Source organism: Ambystoma mexicanum, chromosome 8, assembly GCF_040938575.1.
Source record: "Ambystoma mexicanum isolate Mex_15411 chromosome 8, UKY_AmexF1_1, whole genome shotgun sequence".
NCBI lineage: Eukaryota > Metazoa > Chordata > Amphibia > Caudata > Ambystomatidae > Ambystoma > Ambystoma mexicanum.
This window is the reverse complement of record NC_090929.1, coordinates 82,178,308-82,195,380: the sequence shown is the minus strand read 5'-3', so window position 1 is coordinate 82,195,380 and position 17,073 is coordinate 82,178,308. Positions and strand designations below refer to the sequence as shown.

General features: G+C 45.7%; 1 protein-coding gene across 2 annotated transcripts in view; it reads left to right on the top strand.

Moving 5' to 3' along the window:
• SURF6 (surfeit 6) overlaps positions 1-17,073 on the top strand; it is a 101,165-nt gene that overhangs the window by 6,288 nt on the left and 77,804 nt on the right. The window contains exon 2 of one of the 2 annotated variants that reach the window (XM_069609332.1): positions 6,311-6,401. The gene's annotated coding sequence lies outside the window, so the exon portion shown is untranslated. The remainder of the gene's footprint in view (positions 1-6,310; positions 6,402-17,073) is intronic. The other variant, XM_069609333.1, reaches the window with a different exon arrangement.

Here is a 17,073-nt window from a genome sequence, read left to right as displayed (position 1 = left end):
TTGCCACGTTGCCCTGCCTGGGAACTCAGCTAACACTACCAAACACGTCCCAGCACCTGTCTCAACTGCTATTACAATCCCCTCCACTATTGCCATGTCCAACAATTCTGACACCATCCCTACTGAATACCTTGCTCCGATCCAAGTTCCTGTCGCCACTTCCACCTCACTGGTCGCTCGGCTTTCCCTTGTGCAGGTGGATGGCACTGCCCTTGATCCTGCACACTTCACTGCCACAACTACGATAATCGCTACTAACTCTCCAAATTTAGAAACGCACCACCCCTGCCTCACTGCCACGCGGGACTCCCACCTACCAAGACTCTACCGAACCAGTGCTACGGCCAGTGACCTCAAATTAGCCCTCGTTAACGCCCGCTCCCATGCACTTGGCATCCACAACCTCATCACAAAACACGCCCTAGCCGTCGCTGAAACCTAGCTAAAGGCAACCTCCTGCCCTATGCTAGCACTGGGCCTTCCCATTGGCTATAAGATATACAGGAGTGATGGAGCCAACTCCAGAGGGGAGGTGGTGTAGCCCTTATTGCAAAGGATTACCACGCCATTAGACTGGTACCAGCTGCACCCATAAGCAACTGTGACACCCTGACCATTAAATGGACCACCTCTCCCACTAACACTATCTCTATTCTCCTAATATACCTCCCGCATGGCACTATACTATCCTTTTGAAAAAGATTTACTCTTCCTCCTCAGTGGCAACCTCAAGCCCACCTCCCAGATGATCCTTCTTGGTGTCCTAAACTTAGGTTACAATGACCCCCAGGATCTTCCAGCCACTTTGCTGGCCACAACTCTCAGTTCCCAAGGGTTCCACCAATGTGTCAACAATCCCATCCATAACGAGGGGCGAACCTTGGACTGGTTAGTAGACCTGAATTGTCACGTCACTGTTGAAGCTAACACTTCCTGCCCGTGGTCCGACCACCACATCATTACCTTTACCTTCCCAGCTGGCTTAAAGCAGAAACCCCTCAACAACCCCAACCCATCTTCTCTAGCCCTCATTGCATGTAAACTTGCAAAGGAAAACCTCCTCCCCTACCTTAATGTCATCAACCTGGACAATCTAGAGACCTCAGACCCAGTTCTCTTAGCTCAACACTATGCAACCTCTTACTAATGCCATCAACACTATTGCTCCTCTAGGCACTAAAAAAGTAAAACCTGCAGTACACATCAACGCCCGGTACACACAAGAGATCTCCATCTAGAATTGAGAAGACTTGCTGAATCGAACTGGAAAAACTTCCATCTCAGTCAACCAAACAGTCCTTCTCCGGGCTCACAAACCAATACAAAACAGCCATTGTACTGGCTAAGGCCTCTTTTTTCAACACCAGGATTGCTAGCGCCAGCTCTGATTCCAAGGAACTGTTCACCATACTCCAAGAACTGGAAACACTGATTTCACCCCCCACAACCTCCTCCATCAACAAAAACTCTGATTGGTGCAACTCCATTTAGAATGCTCTACTAACCAAAATTGACACCTTAAAAACAAAAATCCAAGCTAAACGATCGCACAACAACAATCCTCACCTACACTCTCGACAACAGAACCCCTGTTCCACTTCAACATGATCATGATGCAGCAAACCACCAGTATCTTCCTAAAGCCATAGAGGTGCAAAGGTGATGTCTGTCCTGCACCACTAGTTAAAGACTGTGCCCTCGAATTGGCCCCATTCATCAGCCTTCATCAATGTCTCGTTCAAAACAGGCATAGAACCCCCGTGCCTCAGAGAAGCTTGGGTGGAACCCCATTAAAAAAAAAATAAAGCACTCGGTCCCACCATTGCCAATAACTACCGACCAATCACCACCATCCAGTTCCTCCTCAAAATCCTAGATGGAGCAGCCTACCTTCAAATTCAATGCCACCTAGAAACTAATCATATCCTTGACTCCCACCCAGTCTGGTTTCTGCCCGGGTCACGGGACCTAGACTGCCCTCCTGGACCTGAAGATTGAACTTGACACCCACAGAGATAATGGTAAACTGGCCCTGCTCCTCCTCCTCAACCGCAGCTTTTGACTTAGTTGACCACGGCATCCTTTGCCGGCACCTAACCTCAGCGTCCGCCTTCTCCCACGTAGCAGCCGCCTGGATTGCCTCCTTCCTTGAAATAAAAGTGATGAAGATCTTCTCCGACAACTCCTGTGCCATCCCTTCCAGCATCAGCTGTGGAGATCCACAGGTATTTTGTGTCGCACCTACGCTCTATAATATCTTCACTAAGCCCCTCTTTGACCTCCTTGACTCGATCGGCATAGCATACGCTAACTATGCCGACGACATGCAAATTCTCCTCCCACTCACAGCCTCATACCACACAGACTCTACCGCCCTTAATGCTACTTGCGTCACTAATTAAGCATGCATGGCGACTCACAGCCTCTGTCTCAACGACGAAAAGAAGGAGCGCCTCAACCCTTGACCCACAATACTCTTAATTTAATATTGACGGATCACTGATAAGTCTCCCCCTCGTTAAAAACTTGAGCCGTCTACCTCAACGCTACCCTCTCTATGACCCGACAAGTAAATGCAATATCTTCCGCTGCAGCGTACTCAACCAAACTGCTCAATGCAGCGAGGCCCTTCCTCTCCTGCGACAACTGGCTATCACCTGAGCTGTGATCGGCTCGAGGCTCGACTACTGTAATGTCCTTTTCACAGGCACATCACCCACAACATAAAAAGACTCAAAACTATCCAGAATAATGCGCTACAGGCTGCCCTTAACATCCCTCGATCTGAACATGTCAGCTGCCCGGAAAAATGCCCACTGGCTAGCTGTCGAGGGCCGGATTCTGTTCAAGACCCTCTCTAACACTCACAAGTGTATCTCCAATACAGCCCCTCTATACGTAGTGCAAAAGTACAACCTACCAGAACCCAACACGCCCACAAGTCTAGTCAACCCAAGTTCAAACAAACCAAAGCAGGAGGATCCAGCTTTCCAGTTTTGGCTGTCAAACATTGGAACCCACTACCACCGCCCCTCAGAGCGGAAGAATCATACAGGATTTTTCAAACCCTCAAAACATGGTTATTCTCACAAACACACAGGCCTCTATTGGGGCCTGCATACTGCATGATACAAGATAGTTACCGCCACGGCACAATCTATGCACTTGCTCCCTGTTGAGACTGTTTTACCATGCTTGTAACTGTACCCTCTTACATTGCCTATGTCCTATGCTATAACCAATGTTGTAAATGTTATCGGCTGTACCTATGCCTTGCCCCACGTGGGCCCATGTAACTGGTTAAAGCGCCCTGATGCCCCCGGGCTTGTGTGCGCTCTACAAATGTCAAAATAAACACCTTTTTTTTCACCCTTATCTGTGCAACAATGCTTTCACTGTTAAAACGGCAATGAGCTCATCCAGTTGGCAATTAAGCCCCATGTCGATTCCATTTTTACCGCAGCCGCATGCTTGATTCTTTTTCTGTACTGCTGCACACCCTGGCTTGGATTCCTCTGGGGCTGCTAAGCCCTTCTGCGCTGGGGATGATATGTGCCGTGGGGGACGAGTGCAGTGGCAGCCCGGGGCTCTGGATTAAGAGCAGCGGCCGCAGGGCTGGGGGAGTTACTATGACTGCATGAAGTTCCCTTGGCATTATTTCTGTAACTTTACTGCCTTTACGAGGTGAGGGGTTCTGATTTGAACATTGCAGGGAGATGTGCCTAACTTTACCGCTCAGTGCTGCCAGGCAGTGCATTGAGCTGTACCGACCAGACTGTTTGTACCACAAGATGTCTTTCTGGATTCCACCCCCACACCCTCCCAGGGCATTTATTTCTGCCGTCTATCTGTATAGGACAGAGTTCCTTCATTTCCCTGCATTGTCTTACTAACTAGGTACCTGCATGTTCAAGTATACTCTTTGCTAGTATACAGTGAAAATGCAGACTCCTATGTAGTCTTACCAGCAAGATAAGTATTTTGCCTTAAAAATAGCCATACTGTAGGTAATCTTTGGGGCGTGTGATCCAGGCCAGCGAGAAAATATTTTCTTTGCTTCACTTAACTGTGTATACCGAGCCACTGGCCATCCATGCACATGCCCAGCGACGTGGCCACGAAACAGGAAATGAACGCTGCCTGGACGAGTGCTTTCCTACATTTGGATCGCGTGTTCATGCTGTGTCGTTGCTTCCTGCTAGTGCCACCAGCGTCTTCTTGCCTGGTAAGGGATGCCGCTTCTCGGCTGAGCCCCCCACGCCACAGTTGGAGGGGGTGCTGGGAAACAAGCGTTTCAGGCCTTTGCCGGTCCCTCTGCTTCCCCCTCCCCCTTTGGACCCATGAGGGTGAACGTGTGGTGAGAGGAGGCGAGCAAGGGGGGCAGGATCACTGCAATGCTGGTCCCCCTGTGCCCCCTCTCCCTCTGTGTCCCGACCTTGTGGGCCACCAGGGAGAGGAGGTGAGCGGGGTCGGAAGCGGGCATTGCCATTGTTGTATGATTTCGAGCTCCCCCACGGCAGATTGCTGAGCTGCAGTAATCTGCTGTGGGTCAAGCCGGATATCATGCAATACTGGCCCCCTTTCCTTGGCTGCCCCTCTGCCTTGCCAGCCCTCTGGTCCATCGGACAGCTCTGGTTGGGTCTGAGATCCGGCATCAGATGTCTGGCCTGATCTTGGTACCTGGCTTGCGTCAGCCATGACCAGGCTTTACCAAGCCCCCAGCTTTGCAGAGGGAAGCTGGGGGCTCGGTGACCTAATGTTCTTTTCCTGGCTATATTTGCTCATCCCGTTTGCTTTCTTCTGTCCTGAAAGGGACACCACGGAAATCAATGGGCCATGAACATCACTGTGGCGGGGAGGGGCACGGTCACTGTTGAAGGCAGGCATTCTACATGCTGGACACATTATTGTTGTTCAAATGTGCATTTTAAACATTCATAGGAATAACCAAACTCAAAAATGCTGCAGAAACGTGCGTTCACTAGTTTTGAGAGGTTATTTATTTATTTTTGTCAGAGCACCACACAAATATGTAATTTGTGTGCCTCTTGATTTGTGTTTTAAGATATTACAAACTGGTTCATCACAAATAAATGCTTCCGTTGTGCTGACAGCGGTTAAGAGGAAGTTAAACTGGGTTCATGGGGTACCAACTTTTGGTTTTCACTACAGAGGCAGAAATACCTCACCCATTAGCACTTCCTTTTTTATAATTGCAAAAAGTAATTCGATTAACAAGTTTTGCATATATTTAATTCAACCTTGAACCCATTAAACTAAAACGGCAACAATACATCAATAAACATTATATTTTGCATATACAACGTCTCCGCAACGGTCAACTTGCTGAGCTACCCCGGTAGCCATCTACTATAGATCCCATGATGTAGTAAAATCACTGCATTACCAACATTATACTTTGGATGCCCCACATTTAAAGTGGAATTCATGTATATCGTCCTGCTGTGGGTGCCAGGCCTTCGCCTGCATGGGGCACCATATTTTGCAGAGAAGCCAAGGGCCCTTGCATCTGGCATGGCAGCTGCATAGATGAATGATTGGAATGCCAGCATTCTGCACTTCCCATCTATTCTAGGCAGAGAATAGAAAGGGTGAAATAAATATAACAAGCTGATGCTCTTTCTCTCGCTCTATTTGTGAGTCACGTTTATCGGTTATGTTCTCTGACTACTGTCTGTTCTCTCTGCCAGCTGGGGTGGACTGCCCTATAGGGAACTTTGGAGATTTTGTGGTAGGACCCTACACCGTAGGTCCCTTTTTTGTGTGTGGGGGTGTATGTGTACCGACTGGCAGTGCACCAATATTGGTACGGTCAATCTGGTATGCCTATAATATTTTTTTATTGTGCTTTTTCAAATGCAGGAACACAAATTGGCTTTATCATCCCATCTTGGACAAAAGTCCCCAGCAGCAATGGCACCATAAAAAATCCTGACGTCTGTAGTAGGAATTGCCCATGCTAAGAATGCCTTTTTTAAAAAATTGTATTTGGCTGAGGGTGATGGTGGGGCAATTTTAAAGGTATAGTTAGGAGTCACAATCGGGGATTTCCAACCTATTTTTGGGGCTGTTCCTTTCTCATTTCCAGTTTGGGGCAGTACTGAAAGTTCACGTCTCATGTGGGAGCTGCATTTACTGTGTACTGTCTCCTGGTTTCCCAGCGTTGCCTCCTGCTTACTAGCTGATGCCTAACGCCAAAGAGCTGGTTTTAACCCCTGCTCATCTAATCTTAATTTTGAAGTCTCAGGTAGACCGTTTATCCTTGGCTAACTGTTTGTTTTCACTGCAGCAGCATCGCTCCAAGCGTCGGTGTGTCAACCTTCCACCTGTGTCCCAGCAAGAAAAATCCAGTGAAGCAATTTAACCAGTCACACAGTCAGGTAAGGATTTCTTTTCCCCATGCAGGAGGCAGAGGTGAGGTTTGGACTGTGCGTGTGTTGATGGGGGTGGTGGGTGGGGAAATTGGGGATTTGGGGGGTTTAAGCCCCCTGATTAATGAGTGGGTGGGGAAGCAGAGGGGATTATGTGATATTTCTGCATTTTAAAGCCAATGCAAAAACAGCCAAGAAATATTGGTCTTTTTGCGTTCAGGCTTTAAAAAGCAGAACTATCACATAGAGCTGGATCGTTTCCTAGTGCCCAAAGATAGTAGGAATCTCAAAAGAAATGCATAAACATGGAAATATGATGTCTCTTATTTGGACTTTAGGTCCATATGGATCGCAGTTGCTGGACAAGTTAAGCTGCAGTGTGTGGTTTGTGGCGCTACATTAGCAAGCCTGAAGGCGGCATTTGGAAACAAAACATGCCGATTTTAGCAAAAAAGAACAGGAATTTGTTTGTACAGCAACTGCAAGGTATATAAAAGCAAAAAGACACTGTTAAAATGTGGCCCCAATACCTGCAAATGCTTTGGAAGGTTCTTACCACAGTATCTGGGGAAAAACAAAAAGCCTTTTACAGTTCCTGAGAAAGTAATTCTGCCAACAATTTTTGCTGTCAACCAGGTAATGCTTAGTGAAGGTGCAGTAGAGAAATGCAAAAGCATCCCTATGTCTGATACCACAATTTTCTGCTGCATCACTGACCTGTCCTCTGATGTCAGCACAGAATTGATCGTGCTTGAAATGGTCAGTTTGCCCTACAGTTGGATGAGGCCACTGACATTTCACAAGAAGCACATTTGATTGCTTAGATCAGGTACTGCTGTGGAAAAGAAATATTGGAGAAATATTTTGTAAACCAATTTGGGGCAGAGCAACTGCACCTGTAGTATTTGACATTGTTAACTACTTCCTAAATTCCCACTGCCTAAAGTGGGGGGTGTGTGTTGGTATTTGCATGGATGGTGCTCCTTCAAAATGTGGTGTTGGAGCTGGGTTAAAAGCAAGTGTGTTGGCAGTAGCTCCACATGTATTGTGGACATACAACGTGATCCCCCGAGAAGCTTTGCCTGTGTGCAATATGGGGAATGGACTCTCGGAGGTGCTGACTTCTGTTGTAATGATTGTACATTTTATTAAGATGTACCGCACAAGAGCCAATCTGTTTGCTACATTATGTGCAGAAATGGGAGCGTAACATGATGCTTTGTTGTTTAACACAGAGGTCAGGTGGCTCTCCAGGGGGAAAGGTTTTAAATTGCGTTTATGAACTCGGGAACAAAAACACTTTCTCCCGGGTTTAGACCAGACGATAGATTAGCCTCTGTGTGATTCACACTGGCTTGTACTGTTAGCTTACTATGGCGACCTCTTTGAAAAGCTACATTATCTAAACCTCTCCCTGCAAGGCACAGAAAAGGAACCACATCATTGACTGTGAACGCAAAAATAGCGTTCAAGAAGAAGCTGGAGCTTTGGAGGAGGAGGGTTGATGTCTGCATTCGGATGCATTTCCATTATCAGCAGATGCTCTCGAGGAGACAGTATGATCTTTCATGTGTTGCTGAACTAATAGGAAACCATCTCAGAACCAGTCTCAAAGTACTTTACAGAGGACAATTGTAGCATCAATGATGGAGTGGTTCAGCCTTTCCTACCAGACGTAGGGGCCCACCTCCCAATACACCTCCAGGAGGAACTAACGGAGCTTCAGAGTGACTGCCTTATGGAGAGCCAATTCAAACAAATGTCTTTGGGTGGATATTGTCAAAATGCAGTTTCCAACTTTATCCAAATGTACAGCCAATGTACTGTTGCCTTTCAATAACTCGTACCTTTGCGAGATTGGATTCTCGGCACTTGCAGCCCTAAAGACTAATTATTGGTCAAAGCTGGAAGAAAACCTGTGGTTGGCTATTGCAAAAATGTAACCCAATAGAGACAGGCTGGCTGCTGAAAGACAGGCCCACCCTTCACACTAGTTTTCCAGTATTCCACTGTCCAACATGCAAGTGACTGCATTGCTAGTAATCAAGTTGTTGTACTTAAGAAACAAATTGTTACATGTCAAATGTTACAGTAGGAAATAAATATCCAGCACTACTTTAGTCAAGTCCTCTGTAGCAAAACATTCTGAATGCTGTGTTTACAAATATTTGCCCTCTAATCTAATGTGAGTTATTGCAAGCAATGATTTTGAAAGAATTTGGTGTTTGGCACCCACACCACCATTATACACCAGCGGGCGATAACCGCTCGCAACCGATAAAACATTTTGGAGTCCATTGTATAGGGGGGCCCAAGCCAGATACCTCTTCCTTACGGGGGCTTGGGGTCAAGAAAGTTTGAAGAACACTGCTGTAGAGTGACTATCTTATCTAGAGAATGTGTTTTTTTTTTTTGTATTTTTTATTTTTATTTTTTTTAAAGGCAAAAAACCTAATTGCTAACATATACTTTGATTGCTAATTTGAAGAGCACTTAGACCTACCCCGGTCCTTAGGGGACAGTGCACGTTTGGGCTTGGACGACGGAGGCTTAATGTACTAAAACCTTTGCAAAATCCCTGGTTGCTTTTTAAAGTGGTCCATTATCCACGTGCTGGCTGTGCCTTTGTGTGCAACGCTGCTGTGTGTACGTTACGGTGCATATACAACTCGTACACATGACCGCACCTTCAGTGGGTACGAGCTAAATCATTCCAGTGCTTTACCAAAGAGTTGCACGGGCCCAGCGATACTCCAGATTTGACTTGGTCGTCTGCTTAAGAACATTGCAGTGTTGCATAGCCCCTGTGAGAATGTGTCTATTGTATGTACGTAAAGGGCACAGTGCTTGTAATTTTCAATAAGTTACCCAGACAGCTGCATGCTGGTGCAGACGCCCGCTGTCATAGATTTCCCTTGTGTGGGGATTGTTGTGTGGCTCGTGGGAAGCGTATGTGACTTTCGCAGCATCTTTAATATTGCTTGATTCTGCAGCAGGGTGCCAAGTGGCAATGTTTTTTTTTGGTTGGCAGGAAGGCTGGGTAAGTTTTGATGTGTGTGGCAGACTGTTTGAGGCGCTTTGTGGTACTGGGTGTGCTGCACCCACTGCCGGGTGTAGTCTTGGGCTGGGGATGGTTGAAATGCCCTGATGAATGCGTTCTTTGATTCCTGATTCTGCTCCAAATTAGATTTGCTGTTTTTTGATTCTGCGCACAGAGAATGGTTGCAGATATTGTCCATTCAAGCTCTCAATAAGAAGGGAGAGAAAAGGGCTCCTCTAACCAACAGTGGACAGATGCCCCCATCTAATTATTTCTCTCAACAATGCTTACAACCTGATCATTGCTTTCACTTAAGCCATTGAACACCAGCCAACAAAAAAGTGGCATCTATTAATTGTCAAGCAACTGAATTTGCTTTAAAGGAGAGTCTCGACCATTACTACCCCCACACCCCCCCCGCCCTGCCCCTCCCACCTTGTTCAAGCTGGGGAAGATTGTTTACAGTATGCATCAGTTTGAGATTTGTGTAATGTGAAAAGTGCACAGGACAGGTACTCTGTTAAGTTCAAGGTCAAAGCACCCCTATAGAGGTTTTGTAAAGCTGCCCCCATAAAAAGCAAACTGTCTGGCATTCAAAGACTATTTTTTTATTGTAATGCTTTTGAATATAATTTTTTCACTGCTGGAAGTTACGGATGCTATACCCGTGAGGCACCATTTATTATAAAGAACACATAAGAGTGCTCGTTTACCCCTGTTTTCCATTGCCTTTTCGGCTCACAGTAGGACTAGTTGTGCCAGCCTTTATGCGCGGGGGACAGTGTTCTAATTCCCTTCATGACTCGTGCTCTCCTCAGTCTACGTTTAGTTTGTTCAACACTTTGGGGAAATCGCTACATGATTTAATATATACGAATGTAAGTTTCAGGGACTCAGGATTCCTGCATGTTCTAGTTATACTTATGTCACATTCACCCCTTCAATGCGGTTTGTTTTTTCCAAGCACCTGACCTCAACAGTAATTGAAGATAGTTTGCCTGTAAACTCAATGCTTGCTAGGGCTAGTGATCCCTCGTCATTCATTTTGAAAATATCTTTTTTGATCATTGTTTATGATCTCGGGTGAATGCCTTTCATGGTGATGGTTATTTTTTTTGTTGTTTCTAATGATGGGACCAATTCATTCTCATTAGATGTTGTGGAGCTTGCTGCTATTTTCTTGCTTTTCCGGATTTTTCAGCAGCCCTGTGTATACGAGGACTGGCAAAGTAACCTGAGTTTTCTGACCTGGGCATAAAAGGAGTGCTGTTAATTGCTTTGCTATTTGAAAGTGGCAGGTCATTTTATTCCCCTAAGGCAAGCCTTTTTATGCCGAGCCCCCCCCCCCTTGAGTAAAATATAGTTTCACCACCGGGCATCCTTTGGGTTCCTTCAAGCCCCCCACCACCGGGCATCCTTCGGGCCCTCCAGTTTGCCTGCCTTAAGGCACCCTAGCTGTTCAGCATACAGAGACCCCCTTTTTGTGGGTGGGGCGACTCCTTCCCAGTTCCACACAATGACTGTTCTGCTGATCAGCTTTCATACCGTCACCAAGTAGGGTATTAATGCGCCTAATGGCTGCCTCTCTCTGGCTTTAACGCTGTTGCTGTTCCAATGCTCCCACAATGTTTCACACACACAGGTCCATGCCTTCCTCAGTTAGGTGCACCCGACCCTCTAATACATGTATTGGGCCGTGGAACATGTGAGCAACCATGCCTCTGCAAAAGTTACCCATGGCTTGGTTTACTTTTTTGCAGGACTTTTCCACTGCTGTGGGCGCTGTACTATTTCAGCTGTAGTGCATAATTTATGGTGCAATAGCGATGCTTATGGGGTGGGGGGGAGACGTCTGACCTTTTTGGAAGATGGTGCCTGGCTCATATTAACAGAGGCCTTCCTGCTAAGGTGTAATATTTACTTTTTGTTCCCTCAGTAAAGATCACTTTGTTCTGGGTTCTGTCCCTGCATACCCTCCTATTTCTGGTCCCGATCATTTCCTGCACATGTTGCTGTCTGCAAGCAGGGACTCTCTATGGTTGATATTTACATTTAAGAAACTTAAACAGGTGCTTGTCTTTTTAAAGCACACACACAAAATGACTGCAGCATTTTAGGTACACGAGCTCTGCAGTTTGCCTCTCCAGAACGCCCACCTCTGTTTTATTAGTGAGCAGGTGCAACTAGTTAAAGCCACAATGGGTGAAAGTCTTGGAGGAGGTTACCAACCGCCAAGAGACGCTTCACTCACAAATCGGGCACATCAGGCAGGAACATCCATAGCAAGCCCACTATAAATGAATGGTTTTGGGTACAGACCTGGTTCACAAATACTTGGCGCATACTAAATTTACTTTTTTAATTTCTTCTTTTAGGCAAAAACTCAAATCATGGCACTGTTTAATGTGGTTTTCTTTGATTCCGACAATTCTCTGTGTATGGGGAATTTGAGCCTTTGGCAATTCCTGGTGAAGTTAATTGTAAATGGCTGATGGAGGGTCTTGATGAAAGTAGTAGAGAAATCCGTGAAGAAAAGGATTTCAAGGCAGTTGTGCTTTTCTAGTCGGTTAAGCAATGTATTTATTTTTTTTGTTCATCTGTTTGATGTTTGGGGGAGGACGGTACATCTGACGTCCCTACGCGGAGGAATTCCCTTTTTTCACACATACAGTTGAGTGCTGCGCAATGCCCACCACTCTTTTACAGCATCTCTTTCCTCTAGAGTAACCCTCTAAATTATAGATGGTCTACTGATTTCTCTGTTATTGGCAAAGCACTATGGGTTGAACACTCTCTGGGACCATAGTCCAGGTCAGAGTATGTGTGCAGCTAGACTGAGTTGTGGGTAACTGCATGGGGAGGGAGGGAAAGCGCCAAGGAGAGCAAGAATAAGCAAAAATCCAAGGGAACGGATAGGATCGCGCTTGAGGGGAGTCAGCTCAAGCAAAATTTTTGTTGTATTGGTAGTCACATTATGATGTTTCAACTAGCCTTTTTCATACCCGCAGCCATGAAACAGAATTAAGGCACAGAACCTATTTGATGGAATAATGAAAACCTATTGTGATGCAGAAGGACTAATTGAGGCTTTAAAAAGGGCACGGGAGAAAAAGCAGCTTCTGGTGGAATCTGGAGTTAACTACAACAAGAAGATGCAGTGGAAAAAACAAGAGAATTGTATTGTAAAAGCGGATGGGTGGAAACGGACTATTCCAAAACGTATTCATGGCTGTTCTCAAAAGCTGGAAAACCTAGTGTTTTGGCAGGGATGGCTAGTGTTGTTCAGTCCTACTACATTCCTTCCTCAGAACCCGCCTCTTACTTCAGCTGGACAATTGAAAGACACAACATTAAATCAGAAGATGTTGTAGTTCCCAAAGATGTAGCTGCGCAACAACTACAAAATATTGGACTAGAACAGTCAATTGTCTGCAAATGTTTTGTCAGACAGGATCTAATTTGACAAGCTGAACACTATCACCACGTCTTCTCAACAGTGTGTCCTTGTTACAGTATGACGGTCATGCCTGTTTGGACAGTGAAATGACACCTACACGTTCCTGCGCAATCATTCAGATTACGGTCTTTAAAAATGGAATTGGAACATCCCCATAACAGAGTTTGGTTGCTACGTCCGCTTCTGCTACTAACCGACAACGTAATTGTAGCTTATACGCTGCTCTGTGAAACTGAAGATGCAAGTGCTCTTGTGTGTAGAACTATATAGTTGATCTTGTGAATTTGTAGGTTGGTGGCCACTTGTAAATGGTACATATTTTTGTGCTATTGATTTCTGTTGGGGTTCAGCTAGTGTTTTCTTGGGTGTGGTGATTGGACAAACTAGATGCTAACTGCTCATAGTGATATTGGGTGAAGTGATCAGCAAGTCTGTTATGCAGGTGGACCTTTAACAGATTCTTTTTAGGTCACTGAAGGTGGGTATTTTAGTGCATGTGATTTGTAATTGTGGGAGTTTATTGGGTGTGATGCCATGTTAGCTAGGGGTGGGAAATGAGGGAGCTTACAGGTTGGTTTGTGACATTGCGGGCTGGATATGTAGTTTTGTATACTAAATCGGTGAACTTTGTTAATTACATTTGAGTGCTCTAGCAAAGATGGAAAGTAACGGCTGCAAATTCCCTTGAGGTTCTCCAGTACACTATCCATAAGTCGAACTAGACTTGTCCTATAGTAATACCACCTGTCTTACACACAAGGATTCAAAACCCTTTTCCTAAATCGTTTGGAAGCAACATGAAATAACGCCTCTTGAATTTCTCTGCAATAATCGTTCACAAATTCAAACCCATCTAAAGTTGTCACAGGGTCATCCTGGAGTACCCCCCCCCCCCAAGTGTTTGTCGCGCCTTGAAACACTTGTGTATAGGCGCGTTACAAATGCCTTATCATATCATATCCTAAAGTTATCATGGAGTCATCCTGGAGTAATCCCCACCCACCCTGAAGTTGTCATGGGGTTATCCTGGTGTAATACAAGATCACTGGAAGTAATCAGAACTCATCTTGGAGTAGTTTTTGTGATAACTCTGAAGTCATCTCATTTAAATATTTTTAAATATTAGCCTATATATTTCGGCCTAAACACATACTTCTGGATGGTTTTGGATGCTCTCCCTGTACTAGCCGTGGATGCCTCTAGGATCACTGGATGACTCGAGAATGATTCCAGGAAGATCTTCCTTTTTGACTTGTGTTTGATTGAAAACATTCCAAACTAAAACCATTCCACACTACACAATCCCAAATGCGACTGTAAATGGCAACGGTAACTTAATGTTTTACAATGGCGTTCCATTCATGATTGGCAATTTTTTATACTGTGAAGTTCAATATAAACATGAGTATGTACACACCCTGCAGCTCTGCCAGCGTTTGTGCGGGCATTGTACATTGTCTAACCAGCCCTACCTCTAGAGCCTGGACCACCTCTGGCAAGACGACTGTATGGCTGCCCGCGCTCACTTTAATTGGCTACTTCCACATGTCAAGCGATGACTTTTCAAGTTGGGTTGAATGGTACTATTAAAAGTGGCAAGCGGTAGCTCTGTCCGGATATTGACCCAAGTGAGACGTTAAAAATAAAAATAAATCACCATAAGGCTGGAGCTTTTTACATTGAGTGGTTGGGTGCAGCAACCTTACTTCAATGGCAGAATCTCCATCTCAGTCATGCAATGATGCGAACAAACCATTTTAGCAAAAATAGTCACAAAATTGTGTAGATTTATAATGAAATTGTATTTTTTACATTTCAATCATGCAACCTTAATATATAGTTCATAATTGTGTAGTTTTATTATTTATTTAGGTAAATGAAAACGGTTTAAAGCATCTGAAATATTAGTTTTTGGAGTAGTTAATTTCTTGGCTGTATCGCTTGCCAGTACATGCACCTTTTCGAGTACATTGCTACTTTCATGTCTTCTTTCAAGTCCAATGGGGTGTTCCCCTCTAAAGATGGTGACTACGTGTGCAGACGGTGACATCACGCTTACGTTATGTGATGGTAACGTCAGTAACATGGCACCCTTCATAGGGTAGCGAGTATCGGAATATAGAGGTTTTTGGAGTAATGGTTTTGATATGGTAGTAATAGACAGCCAGTGTTAACGGATGTTTGGTCACGCTGGTCCGTATTGAAAGGTGATAGGGCCCGCTGCAGGACTTGGCTTGTGAGGTGCTGTGAATGCAGAGGATGGTGGCTGAAGCAGGTTCGTCTTTGCACATGAGCCCATCGGTCCGCAGATTCAAGGTAGAAAAACCCAGATCCCTTTGCAGACCATGGCTGATTGTCTCAAGTATCAAGTATAGTGTCCCGGGGCAGTCGCGCTGAAGCAGACTGGTCGTTGGGGATAAGCGCCAACTCGCCCCATGTAATCCAAGAGATTCTTTTCATACTCTGCGTTCAAGGCCTTCACCCACACTGTTGCATGTAATGTTTTTGTGAAATTAATTGCAACTCCTCTCAAAGTGGGGCTTAGTAAGTTTGGAGAAAAAAAATAATGGCACTGTAGGGCAAGGTTGAAACGCAACACTTTAAACCAAGACCCTGAAGGGAGGCTATGTAGTGTGCATTTGCAGTGCGCCCAGATGTTTGTAGCTAGGCTTTTTATTTCCATAACTTTTTATTTGCATTTTTAAACAATAACAACATCCAGTGCCTCAGTTGGACGTAGCTGTATCTTTCCTTTTACTCCAGGGCAAAGTCTGTGTTGCATTGGTTGAATTGTTTAACCTGGTCCCCGTTGAACATATCTCTAACCTTCAAACATCCCCCTTGTTGCCATGCCTCGAATGTAGATGTTTTGTTTCCAGGGGTGAATGTATATGTGGAGAGGGATATGTGGTAATATGTGCTCTTTTCACCGTGTGGTCCCATGTGTCTCCCACCGCTGATAGAATTGTGCTACAATACATTTGCGGGGGCCTGTCTGTTTTGGGTTTCCATATAATTCCCTCCAAGTCTCCCCCTGCGACTGCTCTATCCAAAGGTCTCCAGAGCTTCCCCGGTCATCATTCTGCCAATCCCTGATAACCCTCATCTGGCCAGCCATATAGAAAGCTCTAAAGTCCGGTTCCCCCACTCCCCCTCGGGAGGCTGGGGCTTTCGTTAGTTTAGCGGCCACTCTCAGGGGTTTGTATTCCACACCAAATTACTCGTGGGTTTGTGGAGGGATCTAAATAGGGCCGGCGGAACACAGATCGGGAGGGCTGTGTAGTAATAGGAGTTATGGTAGTACCACAATTTCTAAGACATGTATGCGCCCCATCTATGTTATAGATGGTGTGCCCCAGTCTATCGTTTTGGCTTTAAGCGTCTCCAGGAGGGGTGGGTAGTTTGCTTGGTATAGCCCTCCCACAGATTAGGCCAGTTTTACTCCCAGGTAGGTTATGGTGTGTTCAACCCATCTGTACAGGGAGGTCTTTTTGAGGTCTTGTTCCGCATTTTTCGGGAGGGTAAGGTTGAGGATTTCATTCTTGGTTGCATTTATTTTTAGCCTGGCCACCACCCCGAACTGGCCAAGTTCCCTTTCTATCGCCCCCAGGAAGTCTCTGGGTTGGTCACAGTCAAGAGCATGTGCGCCCCCCCCAGCCAGTGAAGGGACTTCCCGCTATGTCCTCATTGGCGCGCACCGCTGCTAGGAAGGGTTCTAAGTGTAATGCATATAGCATGGGAGATGGTGGGCACCCCGGCTTGGTACCTCGGCTGACTGCCACTGGCTCCGAGATTTTGCCATTGATGTAGAGCCGGAGAACCGGTTGGTGACAGTTGGCCGTCGCTTGGTCCAGGAACTTGGGCCCAAATCCATCCTGCTCATGGTTGCAAAGAGGAATCCCCACTCCACCCGATAAGGCTTTCTCAGCGTCCACAGCCATGAGAAGAGCAGGGATTCCCCTCTTGTGGGTCTTTTTGATCAGATGCACTATTCTCCTGACATTTTCTCCGCTCTGCCGGCCCCTAATGAAGCCTGATTGGTTGAGCTGGACTATCTTGGGGAGGATCTGGTCTAACCTTGTCGCCAGGATTTTCGTGTGGATCTTAGCATCGACATTTATTGGTTCCATGTGTTAATTCCACTGCAAAAATATTGCAATGTTAAAATAACGCCATCTTTTTGT